Source organism: Leptopilina heterotoma, unplaced genomic scaffold (assembly GCF_015476425.1).
Source record: "Leptopilina heterotoma isolate Lh14 unplaced genomic scaffold, ASM1547642v1 Lhet_51, whole genome shotgun sequence".
Classification (NCBI taxonomy): Eukaryota; Metazoa; Arthropoda; class Insecta; order Hymenoptera; family Figitidae; genus Leptopilina; species Leptopilina heterotoma.
The window spans coordinates 3,557,723-3,576,052 of record NW_025111110.1 but is presented as its reverse complement, the minus strand read 5'-3'; the positions used below and the strand labels follow the sequence as shown (position 1 = coordinate 3,576,052).

The window sequence follows — 18,330 nt, the reverse complement described above, 5'->3', positions numbered from 1 at the left end:
TATTGAATAAAAATTCGAATCTATTTTATCCAAATATTAGATCAAAATTCATTACAAATTGAATTGAGCTCTCTACTGAAACCGATTCGAACCTTAATTTACCCAAATTTTAATTAAGTTAAGTTTCAAATGTGCCAAAATTCGATTTATTCAAATTTTCAACCAATTTAAATTCCAGTCGATCGAAATTTAGATCGTAAAAATATTCCTAACTTTTAAACTTTGCTATTCAGTCGATATTTTTGATTCAATCGAAATAGAAATTTTTCTTCTAATAATATTTTTAAAAAGTGAAATATTTTTTAAAAAAAGCCGTTCTAAAATATCGATAATTCTAATTTGGAAAAATACACCCGAGAATAAGAACAGGAAGCTAGAATATTGAAGTTCAAAGTTTAAACCAGTTCGCGGTGTGAATTTAGAAAAAATTGCATTATTCAAATTTTTTGTGAACTTGATTAATTCAAATTTTTTTTTCCAAAGAATTCAAGAGACAATTTTCTGAATTTCTGATAATAGGGTAAAATGGGTAAAACTAAGTTTTTTGGTGATGAAAAAAAACCGAACTTTATGGAGAATTTATTTTTCTTCTTCCATGCCTGAAGTTAATCATAAAATCTAAAATTATACACATGATCTTGTGGTGAACGTTTATAGGAACCCCGAAATTTCTCCTCAAGTGGCTAGAAGCTATATACAAAAAAGAAAGGCAAAAAATTTGTATAAAATGATTAGCAAAAAGTCACGCGATCACGTATATCTATCTGTATTATACTATACGTAGTTTGAAGATTAAACCCATGGGCATTGCCTCATAGGAATATAAATGGATTATACGACTTTAATACCGTTCAGGTATTGTTTCGATACAGACCAATCAAGATTCATATGAACTGTGGTCAAATTGATTTTAGTTTCTATCTCGAGAGTGGCGACACAGAAGGAAGTAATACTTATTTGACCTCTCTTTTTCTCTCTTTTTTTTCTCTTCCACGTTTAAAAAAGAATTATTTTGATCCTTATTTTTCCTCGAAGAAATGGAACAATTATTGTTGAAAAGTAATTATTTATTATCGATTTATTGGAGAGTAATTATTATCTTCTTATTGACATAAAAGTATATTATATTTGGTTCAAATGAACCTTTTTCTGAGATATTTACAAAACTTGTTATATTTTTTAATTTTTAAAGAAATAATAACTGAGAAATAAATTTTTTTAATCAAAAAATAAGTAACCAAATAAAAAAATATCAGGGTGGTCACAATTTTCAGTTTATTAATTTCCCTGATAATTTACTGACATTAAAATTATTTTCCCTGACAAAATTTTTTTTGCAGCAAAATATGAAATTTTACGGAAAATGAGTAAATTTATGAATTTTAATAATTTCTAAAAATTATAATTATAATAAATGACCCTACGTGAATTCAATTATTTTCATCAAAATTTTCAACTAAACTTTATCTCTGAATCAATTATTTAAATTATTTTCTGAAACTCCCTCTAGAATTCAATTATTTAAATACAAAAAACTCAATTTTTTATAATAATATTGTAACAGTCCATGTTTTTTTCATAAGTTATTTATAGGTATAATATTTTCAAAAAATTAAAGTAGAGAAATTTTTACAATTAGTTTTTTAAAAATATTTTTTAATAATTTTTGAGAGATAATAGTTTCTTAATTAAAAGAATTGAAAAATGTCTAAAAAATTGAAATTTGTAAAAGCTTTTAAAAATAGGTAATTGAATGTTTGAAAAATGTCAATAAATTTTTAAAATGATTTTTCTCTCCAAAATGTTCAAAATAATTCTAAAATATTATTATTTTTTATAGGTTTCTATTTGAATTTTCGGAAATATGTTATTAAAAATTCAGGGTGGTCACAACTTTTAATTTCCCTGACAATTTACTGACATTAAAATTATTTTCCCTGAGAAAATTTTTTTATAGGAAAATATGAAAGTTTACGGAAAATGAGTAAAATTTATGAAATTTATTAATTTCTAAAAATTACAACTATAACCCTTCCTGAATTCCATAATTTTCTATAATTTTCAACTAAACTTCATCTATCTAAATCAATTATTTTAAATAATTTTCCGAAAGTACTTCGAGAATTAAATTATTTAAATACGAAAATTAAATTTTTTATAATAATTGAATTGCGTCCATGTTTTTTTTTTTCGGTAGTTTATTAAGGTATAACTTTTTCATAAACTAAAAATAATCAACTTTTTGAAGAATTTTAATTGTAAATATGACCATGAATTAAGTAGTTTTTAAAAATATTTTAATGCAATTTTTCGAAAAGAATTTAATTTTTTAAAGTAAAAAAAGTATTTTTTAAAAAAGCTAGATAATTAATTTTTTGATGAATTTTAATGAAATATTTTGAATATGATTTTTTTCTCCAAAATGTTGAAAATAATTATTCTAAAATGTTATTTTTTTTTTAATGTAAATGAATTTTCGGAAAGATGTAATTAAAAGTACTGAAAATACTAAATTTGAAAAAATTAAAAGCTAATTTTCATTTTTAAATTTACGTTTAAAGATTTTTTCATTAAAATTTTTGATAATTTAATTATTTTGATTTGCAATTCAAATTCTTCAAAAGAAGTTGATTTCAAAAATTCTAACAAAATACTTGAAAAAAATTTATTATTTTCAATTAAATTTTACAAAATTTCAATTATTCTAAATCTTTTTAATTTTATATTTTAAAAATTTAAAAAGAAAAATGCACAGAAAAAAATATGTGTTAAATTTGTTGCGTGTAATTTTCAGATGGTGTTGTTTTAACAGAATTTTGGTGTTATTTTAACCCCATTAAAAATGTATATTAATTTAACACGCTCTAGTGTTAAAATAACACTTCTTTTTTCCTGTGTGATTAAAAAATAATTTCTGAAAGATTTGTTTATAGTTATTTTTCGCACTGTAAATATCGAAATTAATTACATTTTATAGTAGAAAATATTATATTTTCTTGCAATATTTGGAAGAAAAGTTGAAAAAGTTGCTATTTTTGAAAATAATTTGAAAAAAATTTCAATTTTCTAAAGTTTCCTGACAAAAATTTTTTTTTCCTGACATTTCCCTGACTTTACTGACAAAAATGTTGTTCTACTGATATTTCCCTGACTTTACTGACTTTACTGACATGTGGCCACCCTAAATATGTTTGAATTAAAAGTAATTTTTATTGAATCAAAATTATTATGTTTAATTCAAAAATAATTTTTGGTTGACTGTATAGGAAAGATAATTATGTTTGATTCAAATATACTCTCTAAATTTGAATTAGTGAAAATATTTACTAATTGGAATTAGTGACTGACTTTTTGCTTTTGAATTAGTAAATTTAACTACTAAATAGTAATTTTTACTAATTTATTAGTAAAATTTACTAATTAAAAAGCAAAAAGTCAGTTACTAATTCAAATCAGTAAACATTTTTACTAATTAAAATTTAGAGAGTATTGTTTTCTCATGTCAGTGATTATTATTAATTTTAAATCAGAAAATATTTTCTCATGGAATAATTTAAATTCCAGTTGAGATAAATTGAAGAAAATTGTGTAGATAAAATTCCGTTACACACTTAATGAAAGAGAAAAAAAAATGTTTATCAACTACTGTAACTAATAAACGAATTAAAAATTGATATTCAGTGTAAAAATCGAAAAATTTATCAAAGAAACGAAGGAGACTTAATCTCGTTAGAAGTGTATCTTCAGGTAGCAAACGAGGACGAACCAATAACTGATTTCGAAGATATAAGTTTTTTTTATTTCTTCAATTTTTTGTTGCCCTCGGAAACTTGAGAGTTATACACAAGTGCACATGACTAGATCCGTACGTGTACTTTATCTATATAGATTGAAAGTAAATGGTCAGTAGCCAATGATCGAATAGATACAATTTATACTTGTAGTTTCTACTGCACAGACAACACATTCGCAAGGGCAAGGTATTGATTCGAAAGAGGCGGACAATGAGCGACGGGTGGCTGTTGCTGCTACTGCTGCTGCTGCTGTTTCCATCATATTTCCTCTGCCGAAATAATGGAAGCTGTATTTGCAAGCTCTCTTTCTCTCCTTCTCTCTTTCACTGTCTCTCTCTCTATCTGTCTTTCTGTCTTTCACCAACTTTATGTGGTCTTGCGAATGTCCATTTTAATGTTTCCAGTTTCTCCACACACTCTGGGTCACTATATATATATATTATGTCCAAGTCAAAATCTCTTGCGAAACTTTCTCAGCTCCAGTATTCACACTTAATCAGAAAAGTTCCTGTACGATATATAATCCTTCATCAAAATTGTTCGATGTGTGTCAAAACCAATTTGGAGTGAGGAGAAAATATTGGTTCTTCTTTAATAATGAAAGTGGGGAAGAATTTATTTTTTGTAAAACTATGATGGTTGAATTTATGATCAAAAAAAGATTTTTGAACATTTTTCTTCTTCTCTAACAATTTTTCTGCAGATATCAAAATTGAGACAAAAAACGAATGAAAAATTTTGCTTCGCAACACTTTTCATTCGTCTTTTGTCTCAATTTGAAATCTGCAGAAAAAAATTTTTGACTGATTTTAATTTGCTTTCAAATTAATTTGAATTATTTATTAATAATTTATTAATTAATATGCCTATTTGCCTTCAAAGAAGTTATAAACCCGGTTAATAACATGGAATATTCTATTCACATTCCTGGAATATCCCACACACATTTTGGGAATAGCAGGGCTCGAACTACGGGTTCACAAATCCCGTAAAGGTCCGTAAATTTCCTTAAAGTCCATAAAAGTCAGTTTTTTTTGAAAAAAAAAGTCCGTAAAGTCCGTAATTTGATTGAAAAAGGACAAAAAAAAATGTAAATTGTACGATATAATTTCGAGAATTTTAGAGAAATTACAAATGATTACAGAAATTCAATTATTTTTAAAAGTAATAAACTTCTTTGCAAAAATTTAATTTATGTTCAAAAATTTTAAAAAATTCTGATCAAAATTTCAAATAGGATTTTTATAAATAATAAAATAATTTTACCGGCATTCAATTATTTTGATAAATAATAAAATTCTTTTCAGGAATTTAATTATTCTCCTAAATAATAAAACTCATCGCAGAATTTCATTTATTTTAAATAGAATTTTAATCGAATTCCTCGAAAAATGCAATTATTATTCTTAAAAATTTTATTAAAAATCGTACTTAAAAATTTGTTGATAAAATTCTTTATGAAAATTGAATTTTAAGAAACATTTAATTATTTAATAAAATATTTAGTTTCGTATTTAAATAATTGAATTCTAGTAGAATTTACTAATTAACAATATTGACTTAAAATGAATTTTAGTTAAAAACACTAAAAAAATTAAATTTTGAAGGAGGTTTACAATTCAATTATTTTCAAAAGTAATAGAATTCTTCGCAGAAATTCAATTATGTTCAAAAATGAAAAAAAAATGTTTGCAAAATTACAATTATCTTTATAAATAATAAAATTATTCTCCGAAATTCAATTATTTTCAAAAAATTTAAATGAAATTCTCGTCAAAATTTCAATTATTTTCAAAAATTTTCCTTAGTTCAATGATTTTCGCAATATTTATCTATAATTTTAATAAAATTTTCCAAAACAATTCAATTATTTAAAAAAATTTTAATAAAATTCTACGCAAACATTTAATTATTTTCATAAAAGAACAAAAATTCCACAGGAATTCAATTATTTACAATTTTTTATAAATTTCTTCGCAATAATTCAATTATTTTCAGAAATAATAAAACTTATTGCAGAATTTCAATTATTTTCAATAAAATTTTAATCGAATTCCTCTAAAATGTAATTATTCTTAAAAATTGCAATTAATAATTCGTCAAAAGAATTCAATTATTTAAAATTTTGTTGATAAACTTCTTTTTGAGAATTCAATTTTAAAAAACATTAAAATATTCAACACATTATTTCTTTTTGTATTTAAATAATTAAATTCTAGTAGAATTTTCTAATAAAAATTGATTTAAAAATAGATTTGAAAATTATCAAAAAATTTTGTCAATAATTATTAAAAATAATGGATTTATAGAGAAAATTTAGTCAAAACACTAAAAAAACAAAATATAATTTTGGAGAAGTTGCAAATTATTGCAGAAATCCAATTGTTTCCAAGAGTAATAAAATCCTTCGCAGAAATTTAATTATGTTAAAATATAATAAAATTCTTCTTAAGAATTCAATTATTCTCATAAATCATAAAATTCGTCGCAGAATTTCAATTATTTTTAAAACAATTTTAATCGAATTTCTCGGAAATTGTAATTATTCTTAAAAATGTTATTAAAAATCGTAGAAAGAATTTAATTATTTAAAAATTTGTTGATAAAATTCTTTATGAGTATTCAATTTTAAAAAACATTAAATTATTGTATAAATTATTTAGTTTCGTATTTAAATAATTGAATTCTAGTAGAATTTTCTAATATAAATTGAATTTTTAGAAATAATTTAATTTTGAAATTGTTTTCAAAAAGTTTAATTGAATTTTTTTTAATATTATTTAAAGTTTTTATTTTCTAATATATATATATTTAATTTTTCTTATTAATTCAAGATTATAAAAATTTTACTTTTAAATAGTAATTCTTTCTTCTTAATTCATTTACAAATATTTTTCGAAAAGGAAAGGAAATTTCTACAGTTTTTAGGCTTCTTAGTTCAAAACTAAATCGGATATTATTTTAATGACCTTTAGTAACTTGGGACAATTACTTGAAATTACAATTTAGGAACTACTATAACCGTTAAAGCTACCATTATAGGTCGAATTGTCAGAATTTGAAGCTAAAATTATTGTTTCTATCTTCTGTCATTAATGGAAAGGAGATGTTAATTAATGTTTATATGAGACTGCTATATTATTGATTCAATGGACCGTTCTTTGAACTATGCACCCAGAGAGATATTTTTATTTTTGAATTAAATAAAATTTATTACACTCAGCAGAAAAAAGAGTTCACTAATCTTTTTATTTGTTACAAATAAATTTTTTTTTGTTTCAAATAAATTTTATTTGGTACAAATGAATTTTTTTGTTTAAAATAAAAGTTTTATTTAAGGAGGTTGTTTACAGGTATGCAGACCTTCTGAAAAAATATTTAATTGACATTAAAGAATTTTTTAATATTATTGTTATTCGTATCTTCTGCAAGAAAAAATATCAATTTTCAAGAAAAAAATTTGAAACTTACAAAAATTGTTTATTTAGTCATTTTGCATATGATCAAAGTTTTCTTTTTCAAAACTGATTCGATTTAAGTCAGTGATGGCTTATTTTCTTCAGAAAATTATTCTCTATAACTTGACCGCTCAGATTTATAAACAAATACACCGTTTTTAAAATATGCTTATTTGTTTAAAAAAAGTGATTTAATTTAAAAAAAAAAATTTAAACAAATAAACATATTTCCAAAACGGTGTATTTGTTTATAAATCTGAACGGTCAAGTTATAGAGAACCATTTTCTGAAGAAAATAAGCCATCATTGACTAAAATCGAATCAGTTTTGAAAAAGTTTAACCTTTTAATATGAAGAAGACTTTGATCATATGCAAAATGATTAAATAAACAATTTTTGCAAGTTGCAAATTTTTTTCTTGAAATTTGATATTTTTTCTTCCAGAAGATACGAATAACAATAATATTAAAAAATTCTTTAATGTCAATTCAATATTTTTTCTGAAGGTCTGCATACCTGTACACAACCTCCTTAAAACAAATAAAATTTTTATTTAAAATTTATTAAAATTTCTGTAAAAAAATTCGTGACAAAAATATTTTTTTCATTATAAATACAATTTTTATCAAACTTTATGGCATTTGAACTATTATGACGTCATAATTTGTATAAAGCACGTGTTTTAAGACTATGACGTCATAATGATTCAAATGTCTTTAAATAAATCTTATTTTTAACAGAAAACAATTTTATTTAACATACCTAAATAAAATTTTGTTCGAAAGAAGAAATTAATGAACGTTTTGCAACGAATTTCGATTTTTTATTGTCAGCATCAACAATTAAAACTCATATTCTTTATGCATAACATCATTTTTTAAAATAATTTTTTATACTCTGTTTAATTTACCAAATTGGATTGAAATATCAACCGAAATTGGATTATAGCAAGACAAAGCATGCTTTTTTACTTTGGGAATTTTGTTTTTATATTGTACATGTAGCTTTAATTTTAAATAAAGACTAATTTGCTCCAATTAAAAAAGGCAAACTATGAAATTTATTGAACTCTAGAAACTTTTTCGATAATATTTCTAATATTTTTAATATTTTAAATTTTTCCAATTGTTTTACTTAAAAATCGTGTCACTTAAAACAACACTTCTTTCTTTATCAAAAAAAAAAAAAAAAAATTTCCATTTTCAGTTGTACAGTTTATCTATCCACTCTGTACACTGAAGAGAAAGAATTTCCTTTTCTTAAGCACAGAACAAATTCCTTCTGTATGAATTGGAACACTTTAGCTTTTGCAATTTAACACAAAAGAAATACTCAAGATATTGCGAGTTAAGGAAAAAAAAAATTATTACTCAATTCTAGAGCAAAAATGATGTGAATATTGACTTAAACTTCAATTTCAATTTGAAAGCATTCAAAGAAATGGGGAAGTTTAAAGCAAAATGGTTATGATGTGTACTTATCGTTTTTACTTTGTTAAACACCTCGTATACTTAATACTATATAGTATATATATATTATATATGTATACTTTCACGATATAATATATATATATATATATATATATATATATATGGGAGAAACTCTCAGAGATCTAAAGATCCGCTTAGTTTCAAAACGAAGACCATCCTTGAAACTCATTAGTAAGTTTACTGAGTGTTTCGCCAAAATAAGCAAACTTTTTGGAAAATAAAGCTCGCGCAGTTACTCCCCACAAGTATTTAGATCAATCTTGAAAAAAGTTTCATCAAGAAACATCTAAATTATTATAAAGAAAGTTGTTGTTCTTCTACTTGACTTTATTCTCATAATTATATTGAAAAACTGCGAGAAAAAAGAAACTTGCAAATATTAAGCTAACATTACTGTCTTATATTAATATAAGACAGTAATGTTAGCTTAATATTTGCAAGTAAAAAAAAATTGAAAATTTAAATTGAATTCAATTATATATTATATATTCTTATATTCAATTATTTTCAAAAGTATTAAAATTTTTATCAGAAATTTAATTATTTTCAAAAGTAATAAAATTCTTCTTACTCAGAAATTCAATTATTTTCAAAAATTTTAATGAAATTCTTTAAGTAACAATTCAATTTTTTTCAAAATAATTTTAATAAAATTCTTCGCAAAAATCGAATTATGTTTAAAAATATACAAAAATTCTTGTCAAAATTCAATTGTTTTCAAAACTTTTAATAAAATTCTTGTCAGAATTTCAATTATTTTTAATACAATTTTCATCAAATTTCTCGAAAAATGCAATTATTCTTGAAAAATTTTTTTTAAATTTGTCAATTTTAATAAAATTTTTCAAATTCTTTTGTTTACATTTTAATTTTACGAAATTTTAATTATTCGTAAATTCTTCAATTAAATATATTAGAAATTAAAAACTTTAAATAATTAAAAAAAAATTCTATTAAACTTATTCAGAAAAATTAAGTATATAGAATTCTTAATTAAAAGTATAAAAAGTTCAAATATTCACAGATTTTAATTTGAAATTCATTTTTAAATCAATATTTATTAGAAAATTCTACAAGAATTCAATTATTTAACTATAAAAGTAACTATTTTATTAAATAATTGAATGATTTTCATAAAGAATTTTATGAACAAACTTTTAAATAATTGAATTCTCTTGACAAATTTTAATAAAATTTTGAAAAATAATTGCATTTATCGAGAAATTTGATGAAAATTGTTATAAAAATAATTGAAATTCTGTCAAGAATTTTATTAAAAGTTTTGAAAATAATATTGAATTTCGTAAAAAATTATATAATTTATAATGTAATTGAAATTTTGACGAGAATTTTTGTAAATTTTTAAACATATAATTGGATTTCTGCGAAGAATTTTATTAAAATTATTTTGAAAAAAATTGAATTGTTACGCAAAGAATTGCATTGAAATTTTTGAAAATAATTTTATAGACATTTAATTAAAAATTCATTGAAAATAATACTTAAATTCTAATAAATAAATTGTAGCAAAAGGTTATTAAAATAATTAAATTCCTTTGATAAATTTAAAAAAAATTTTTAAGAATAATAACTTTTTTCGAGGAATTCTATTAAAATTGTTTTTTATTATTTATGAAAATAATTGAAAAAATTGAATCCCATAACAAATGTTATTATTTATAAAAATCATTGAATAATATATGAAAATACTTTGTAATTAATTGAATTCCTGTGAAATTTTCATTATTTATGAAAATAATGAAATGTTTGCGTAGAATTTTATCAAAAATTTTGTTAACTAATTTAATTCTTTTAGGAATGTTTATTAAAGCAGTAGATATTAAAAATCATTGAATTGAGGAAAGTTTTTGAAAATAATTAAAATTTTGCCAAGAATTTTATTAAAATCTCTAAAATTATTGGGCTTTAAAAATAATAAATTTTCTACAAAAAGAATAATTTTACATTCATTGAAAGTATAATTTTGACGATAATCTAATAAAATTTAGCATAGAAAAGGGTTCGTCTTGTATATAAACGTAAGCATATTAAAGTACGACATTTCGCAACCAACAACAATAATTATGTGTCGAGCGAACAAAGAAATCATTAATTCACGTATTCACTCGTTTCAAAATGACTTGATCAACTTTTTTTTTTCTTTTATAGATATCTCACATCAAAATGAAAACATTTTTTTTCACTATTATATAAAAAATTTTGTATTTAGCAAAATAAACAAGTTCAATAAGTTATAGTAAATATTGAAAATTATTCTTTTATTTGCAAATATTATTATCTCTTAAAGAATTATATATAATTATTTGCATAATGAGTCTGCTGGAAAGTTTTTGTGGAGTCAATAAAATTTTAAAAGGTAAAATAATCTGACATATAGAGAGAGAAAGAGAGAGAATTTCAGTGTTAGAATTTGACTATAAAGAGTGACTCATAGCTTGATTTCATTACCGCCTTTCATTCAAGGTATGTACAAGGTACAGTGCGCAAAGCTGGCGGTGAAAATGTAATATTCTCGCACCAAGTAGAGCTTAGACGAGTCTTATTGTTGATGAAAGCTATTCTCTTGCCTTGTTCTTCCTCATGATGTGTTTCAGGCAAAACCCACATATTATGTTAGATTGTAATTAACAACGATTTTTAACTAAATAATTAAAATTTATTTATAAAAGAGAGCGCGCTTATGAAAAATTTCGAAAATATTTTTATTATTACCGTCATTATTTATTATTATTATTATTATTATTATTATTATTATTATTATTATTATTATTATTATTATATCACTTTTTTCATAGTATTACTGTTACTTTTACCTTTACTATTGCTACTTTCTAAATTTGAATTAATAAAAATGTTTACTATGTAATTTGAATTAGTGTCTGACTTTTTGTTCTTCAATTAGTAAATTTTACTAAATACTAATAAATTAGTAGTTAAATTACTATTTATTATTAAATTTACTGGTAAATTAGTAGAAATGACTATTTATTAGTAAAATTTCCTAATAAATTAATAGAAATTACTATTTATTAGTAAAACTAATTCGAAATCAAAAACTAAGTCAGTAATTCAAATAAGTAAACATTTTTACTAATTCAAATTTTGAGAGTATTACTTTTACTATTTTTCATTACGAGCGTTATTACTATTATTATTATTTTTTTTTATTATTATTATTTTAATTACTGTTTTTATTATTATTAATTTTTTTATGATTATTAATGTTAATATTTTAATAAAGGTTAATATTTCGAAATGTTTTCAGCGTGACTAAAATGTTACCAAATTTGAATTAATTAAGTTTGATTAACATTCGGTGACCTGCTTCCCCCACGAGCGGAATTTTGATTCTCTTAATAAATTTTCATTACAAATTCCACACGGAAGGAAATTACCTAGTAATAACAATCTATAATTTTGAAGTTGAATATATTTTATATGGTTACTAAATTTATTTCTATGTTCCATATGGTTGAGCATTTTTTGGTTGTGACAAGTACGGAATGTTAAGTTAACTAAAAAAAATTTATTTGATAACCATACCTACAAAAATTATTTTAATTTTTACTATTTCCAGAATAAATTTCACTATTTTGAATAAACATAGTAAATAATTGATAATAAATTATAAATAAAAAGCAGTAAAAATATTTTTAAAGTAAAAGTAAAAAAGTGTCTTTTTCCCCCTCTACTCTTATTAGTAGTAGATAATAATTGATAATTAACTACAATAATCTTCGTATTTCATTGAAAATGAAAATTTTTTTATTTTTAGAAAATAAAGTAAAAAATTTCACTCAAAAAAATATTCTGTTACACTTATTTCATTGTAAAATTATTCGAAAACATCAAAAACTTCTTTTTTTAAATAAATATTTAATTATTATTTATGAATGTTTGCGTACAATTTTATTAAATTTTTTAAAATTTCTTCCTGTCAAATTTTTATTATTTATGAAAATAATTAAATGTTTGCGTACAATTTTATTAAATTTTTTTTAAAAATAATTGAATGCTTTTTGGGAAATTTTATTAAAATAGTAAATATTGAAAATCATTGAAATAAGAAAAAATTTTGAAAATAATTGAATTTAGGACAAGAATTTTATTGACATTTTTAAAAATAATTGAACTTTGGGGAAGAATTTTGTTATTTCTAAAGATAATTGGGACTTTGACGAGAATTTTTTTCAAAATTTTGAACACAATTGAATTTTATTATTTTTGAAAATAATTGAATTTCTGCAATTATTTATCATTTCTGCAAAATTCAATTTTTTTAGTGTTTTCAGCAGAAATTTGAAATGAAAATTTTTTAAATTCTATTATTTATAAAGTTGCTAATTTTATCTAAAAAAAAAGTAAGTAAGAAGTTAGCCGCGCACGAATTGTTGCTAGTAAAATCAAGTTGAAGTCCACAACGTTGATAAACGAAAAAAAATTGTTCACTTAGTAAATTAATTAAAAATGACGCAGCAATATTGACAAAAAAATATTTAGAAAAAAAGCTTGATGTTTATATTTTGATAATAATTACTTTACAATTAAATATTAAATTAAAAATAATACTTGAATGCATTAAATAAATTTTTTTTCGTTGATAAACGTTGTGGACTTCAATTTCGTGCTAGTAAATAATAAATATAGTAAATAGATAATAGTAAATAGTAAATAAATAATAATAATTTGTTGTTCGCTATTTACTATTTATTATTAAATAATGAACAATAAATAATATACAGTAAATAGTGAATAATAAATAATAAATATTAAATTATAAAAAATAAATAGTAAATAATGAATATAGTAACTAACAAATAAATAATAATATCTAATAAAGAATTAACAGTAGATAATAAAATTCAATATAATTTACTCAAGTCGTGGTCAAATTTACTCCGTAAATAGCAAAAGTTGACCCAAAAAATTACAGCCATTTTAAAGGTTTTATTACTTAAATAGAAAAAAGTTACTTTTCTTTTTTGTGGGAAAAGGTCAAATTTTTTACTTCCAATCAAGCAATTATTTTTTTTTCTTCGAAAATATGTTGAAATCATAAAACATCCTACAGATTAATTAAAAATAATATTATGGAAACAGTGAACAAACTAATCAATTTTAAATTTAATCAATTTATTGAAATGCTAATTGACGTTAAAAAATGTTAAAAATTAAAATGCTACAGTTATAGAAACTTTTTTAATTTTTTAAATGATAATTTGTGCCAATAAGTCATTAACATATATTTGGGTTATCGAAGTATTAACAATATACAGTATTAAATATTATACTCCATACAGTTAGTATCAAACTCTCTGTAAATATTTAAGTATGAAAATTTATACATTCCTCCATATTCGAATGAAATATAAATAAATAATAATGTCTTTCGCTTATTTTTGTACATTATGTTTCACATATTCGATAACATCTCATCGAATTATTATATATTGCATGTTATTGGAATATTTGCTCTCGAAGAAAATGAATAATTGAAGGCATATTGTACTCTACATGGATATAGAGTATTTCATATAATTCTGGATTAAAAGAAAAAAAATATATATTCTAACAACCATATTTTTTTCATATGAATAAAGGAGAGGAAAAGTACGGGGAAACATTGATCGGACATCTCACCACCTTTGCTTCCGGTTATATAACCGTCTACGCTTATGGTTTAATAGAATGAATATTTTATACTATCCGTTGCTCAAGATATATCCTTTAGGTTATAAAGTTTTGCGAAAAAGTTTTGTCGACTATTTAACAATATGTATACTATACATATTTTTAATTCATACTTCGTAAATGAGGTTTTTTTCTGAATTGAAAGAACAAAACATGGATTTATTTTGAAGAGATTAAAAATGCAATATTATTATCTTTGCTTCCTGTGACTTTTTGATATTCATTCTTTAAATTAAGGAATAGGACTAGAGAGGGAAAAAAATTTTAACAGTTATGTATATATGCAATAATAAAAGTTTGCAACAAGAAAAGAGTTTCGAAATATGAAAAGAAAATCCGTGTATTATTTCTTTCTAAAAAGAAACTTGTGTGATAGTGAAAGAAAAATGTTTCGTAAAACCAAACACATATAGTAAATGATGGCTTACTTTTATTGTTCTAACTAATGGTGTGAATCATTTTGTATTGTGTCTATACGTATAAAGCATTATACGGACATGAAGGCAGTAATAAGGTTCAAACAAAAGGTATCTTTTGCTCAAAAAAAAGAGAAGAAGAAAAAGAAAAAACAACCTCTAATTGTGAGGAAGAGACCATGAAGGCAGTATTCTCTCTGTAGACGTGGATTCATTAGAAAGACGATTAATCTAGCTTCAACATAGAGAACCATAAGCCCGCATGAGCCATGATACGCTACAATGGAGCCACCGCCCAACCAGGCAAGATTTACATGCGAGAAATTGTATATGCCAGTAATACCCAAGGTCTGTTCATCGTTTTAGAAATCTAGATGAATAAAAAAAACAGGAACAAAAGTTTTGAAAAATTTCAGATTCGTTAAATCCGGAGAATTTAACTTTTTTTTTTTTGGGGGGGGGGGGTTTAAAGAGGAATTCTTTTTGTCGTGTGTGTCTCAATGGGTGGATTTTGTGGTGAATTTAATTTCGGATGATTGCCATTGTTAGTGAAATGAATATGTTGAGAGTGAAGGATTCTTTTTTAAAAGGAAGAAGATGGAAATTTTGTTATCATTTAGAACTGATATTACTGTACAATAAACTACATCTTTATCTGCTACTGGTAGTTTAATTATTATCTACAACCATTATTAACTAAACCATTATCTACAACCACTATTAACTGAACAAAAAATAAACAAGAACCATGAACTAAAATTTTTTCAACTGCTAGTAATTTAATTACTTTCTGGAACTACTATTAACTGAATCATGCTCTATAACTATCATTAACTAAACCATCTACAACAACCATAAACTAAACTTCCTTCTGCTATGAAATTGGTTATCTACAACCAACATTATCCAAACCACTATCTACAACCACCTTTAACTAAAAAAGTATCTACTATAAACTTTTTTCTGTTATTAACAATAAAACATGTTGTTAGTTTCGTTTTTATTTAGAACTACTATTAATTAAACGATCATCTACAATCACGAATAGTTCAACTACTATCTAGAAGAATCAGAAACTAAACCTTTATCTACTGTTAGTGATTTTATTTTTAACTACAAACATAATTAACTAGAATTTTTTCTACAAACAACATTAACTAAACTATTATCTGCAACAACAGTAAACAAAAACTTTTGATATCCTTCATTTAATTATTATTTAGCAACTACTATTAACTATTTTTAACTGAACCATTATATCTATAACCACTATTAACTAAACTACTGTCTATAACATTAACAACCGAGAAGTAAAACTTTTTCTGTTATTAGTAATTTTACTATTTTCTGGAAATACAATATTGATTAAACCATTATCTATAACAGTATGAATAACTCAACCTTAATCTACTACTATTAAATAATACTAATTCTATTAAAAGTAATTATTAATTTAAGTAACAAATTTTTCTGCAACCTAAATTAAGTGAACTATTATTTACAACAACTAAAGATTAAACCTTTCTCTAATTTTTTTTTTATTATTACCATTTAAAACTACTATTAATTAAACCATTATCTACAACTGCTTTTGAAATGGTAATAGTACAAAATGACTAAATTGATTATAAAATATCTGTTAAAAATGAAAGAGAGAATCTTTATTCTTCAATTTTGTCAAAAATAGCAAATTTCACATCTAATCTAATGTTTGGCTCGTTTTTTGGAAAAACATGATAATTTTAAATTTAGGATGGTCTTCGTAATTATTTTTGGTTTTTATGTTTGTCCAAAATAGCCAATTTCACATTTTTTCTTCATTTTTTGGAAAAAGATATAAAAATTGTGGGATGAGTTTCTGAAAATTCAAACTCTTTTCTATCTTTTCTGCATCACAAAATAAATAATTCATTAATACATTTTTTTTGTAAATTTAGTGTAGTTTTCGTTATGATTTTTCGCTTTGAAGTTTGTAAAAATTAGCTATAATTTTACATTTTTTACCCGTTTTTTTTTTGGAAAAAGGTGAAAATTAAGGGCATTTCCGAAAATTCAAACTATTTTATTCCTATTCTGCATCACTTAATAAACAATTAGTTAAAATTTTTTTTTGAAATTTAGCGTGGTCTTCGTAATTATTTTTAGCTTTGAAGTTATTCGCAAAAATAACCAATTTCATATTTTTAGCACATTTTTTAGAAAATCATGATAATTGTGGGCATTTTCGAAAATTCAAACCATTTTCCTCCTTTTCTGCATCACTAAATAAATAATTCATTAATACTTTTTTTTTATTTTATAGCGTGATCTTCGTGATTTTTTTTGGCTTTGAATTTTGTCAAAAATAACCAATGGCTTTATCTCCCCAGTCTTCTTTAAATATTTTACTATTTTCCTACTTTAGTAGCTTTCTACTATTCTTATTGTTTTAATTTTTTTTCCTATTAAGTTTTCTACTAAAAATTAATCAAATCTTAACTGTTTGATTGCTAAACTAATTCGCATTAGTAGAGAACTGCTAATTAGAGTGTCTTTAGAGAACAGTTTTTCTGAGGATATAAAATTGAGACAAAAACGAATCAAAATTGTTGCATCGCAACAATTTTGATTCGTTTTTGTCTCAATTTTATATCCTCAGAAAAACCGTGAGTGTAAATTTAGAAAAATAAAAATGCAATAATAAAATAAGTAAAAAAAATTAATAAATAAAAATAGTTAGTACAAAAAGTAATAAGTAAACAAATTAAGAACTAAAAAAAGTAATAAATAAAGAAGTCAGAACCCAAAAAAGAAATAAAAAAAGTAGGAAACAAGTACAAAAAGTAATAACAACTAAAAGAACTAAATTACAATTGTTACTTCACAAACAAATATTTCGCGAAAAGGTCAAAACGATATTATTCCATAATAATGGAAGATATCAAACCGACAGTATTTATTGATTTGACGGTTTCCCTCTCGCATAGCTTTTAATAAAATGTTATATGAATATGAAAGGAAAAACTTGACGCGGTTGAATTTTTATTTTCTCAAGTCTCAGAGAAGCCATTGATTTTACTTTTTTTTTAGTTCATATATGATAAAAAGAAAAAAGAAACTTTTTTTTCTCCTGTTCGTGAACTATACTGTGTGTATGTGTGTTGTGTTGCGGGAGAAACAGATTTTCAACTTGTTGAAAAGTATTTTTCTATATATCCATAACGATACATACAAATCAAGGTCTTGCTATTCAAAAAAAACACATGTGCTTACCAGGAGGACCACCCACAGTTTTCAAAAACTTTTTTCACACACTTCTTGTTTCAAGTTCAACTAAAACTATGTACGAACTTTTCAAAGAAGTAGAATTTTTTAACTTTATTATTAAATCCGAATTTTTAACTTTGAAAATTCGGATTTATTATATTGAATATAAGTGATTCTCAAAATTATTTATGAGAAGTCGGCAACGTTTTTAAAA

General features: G+C 22.9%; 1 protein-coding gene across 1 annotated transcript in view; it reads right to left on the bottom strand.

Moving 5' to 3' along the window:
* Nucleotides 1-18,330, bottom strand: part of LOC122507759 — a 45,807-nt gene that overhangs the window by 8,284 nt on the left and 19,193 nt on the right. The window lies entirely within an intron of this gene.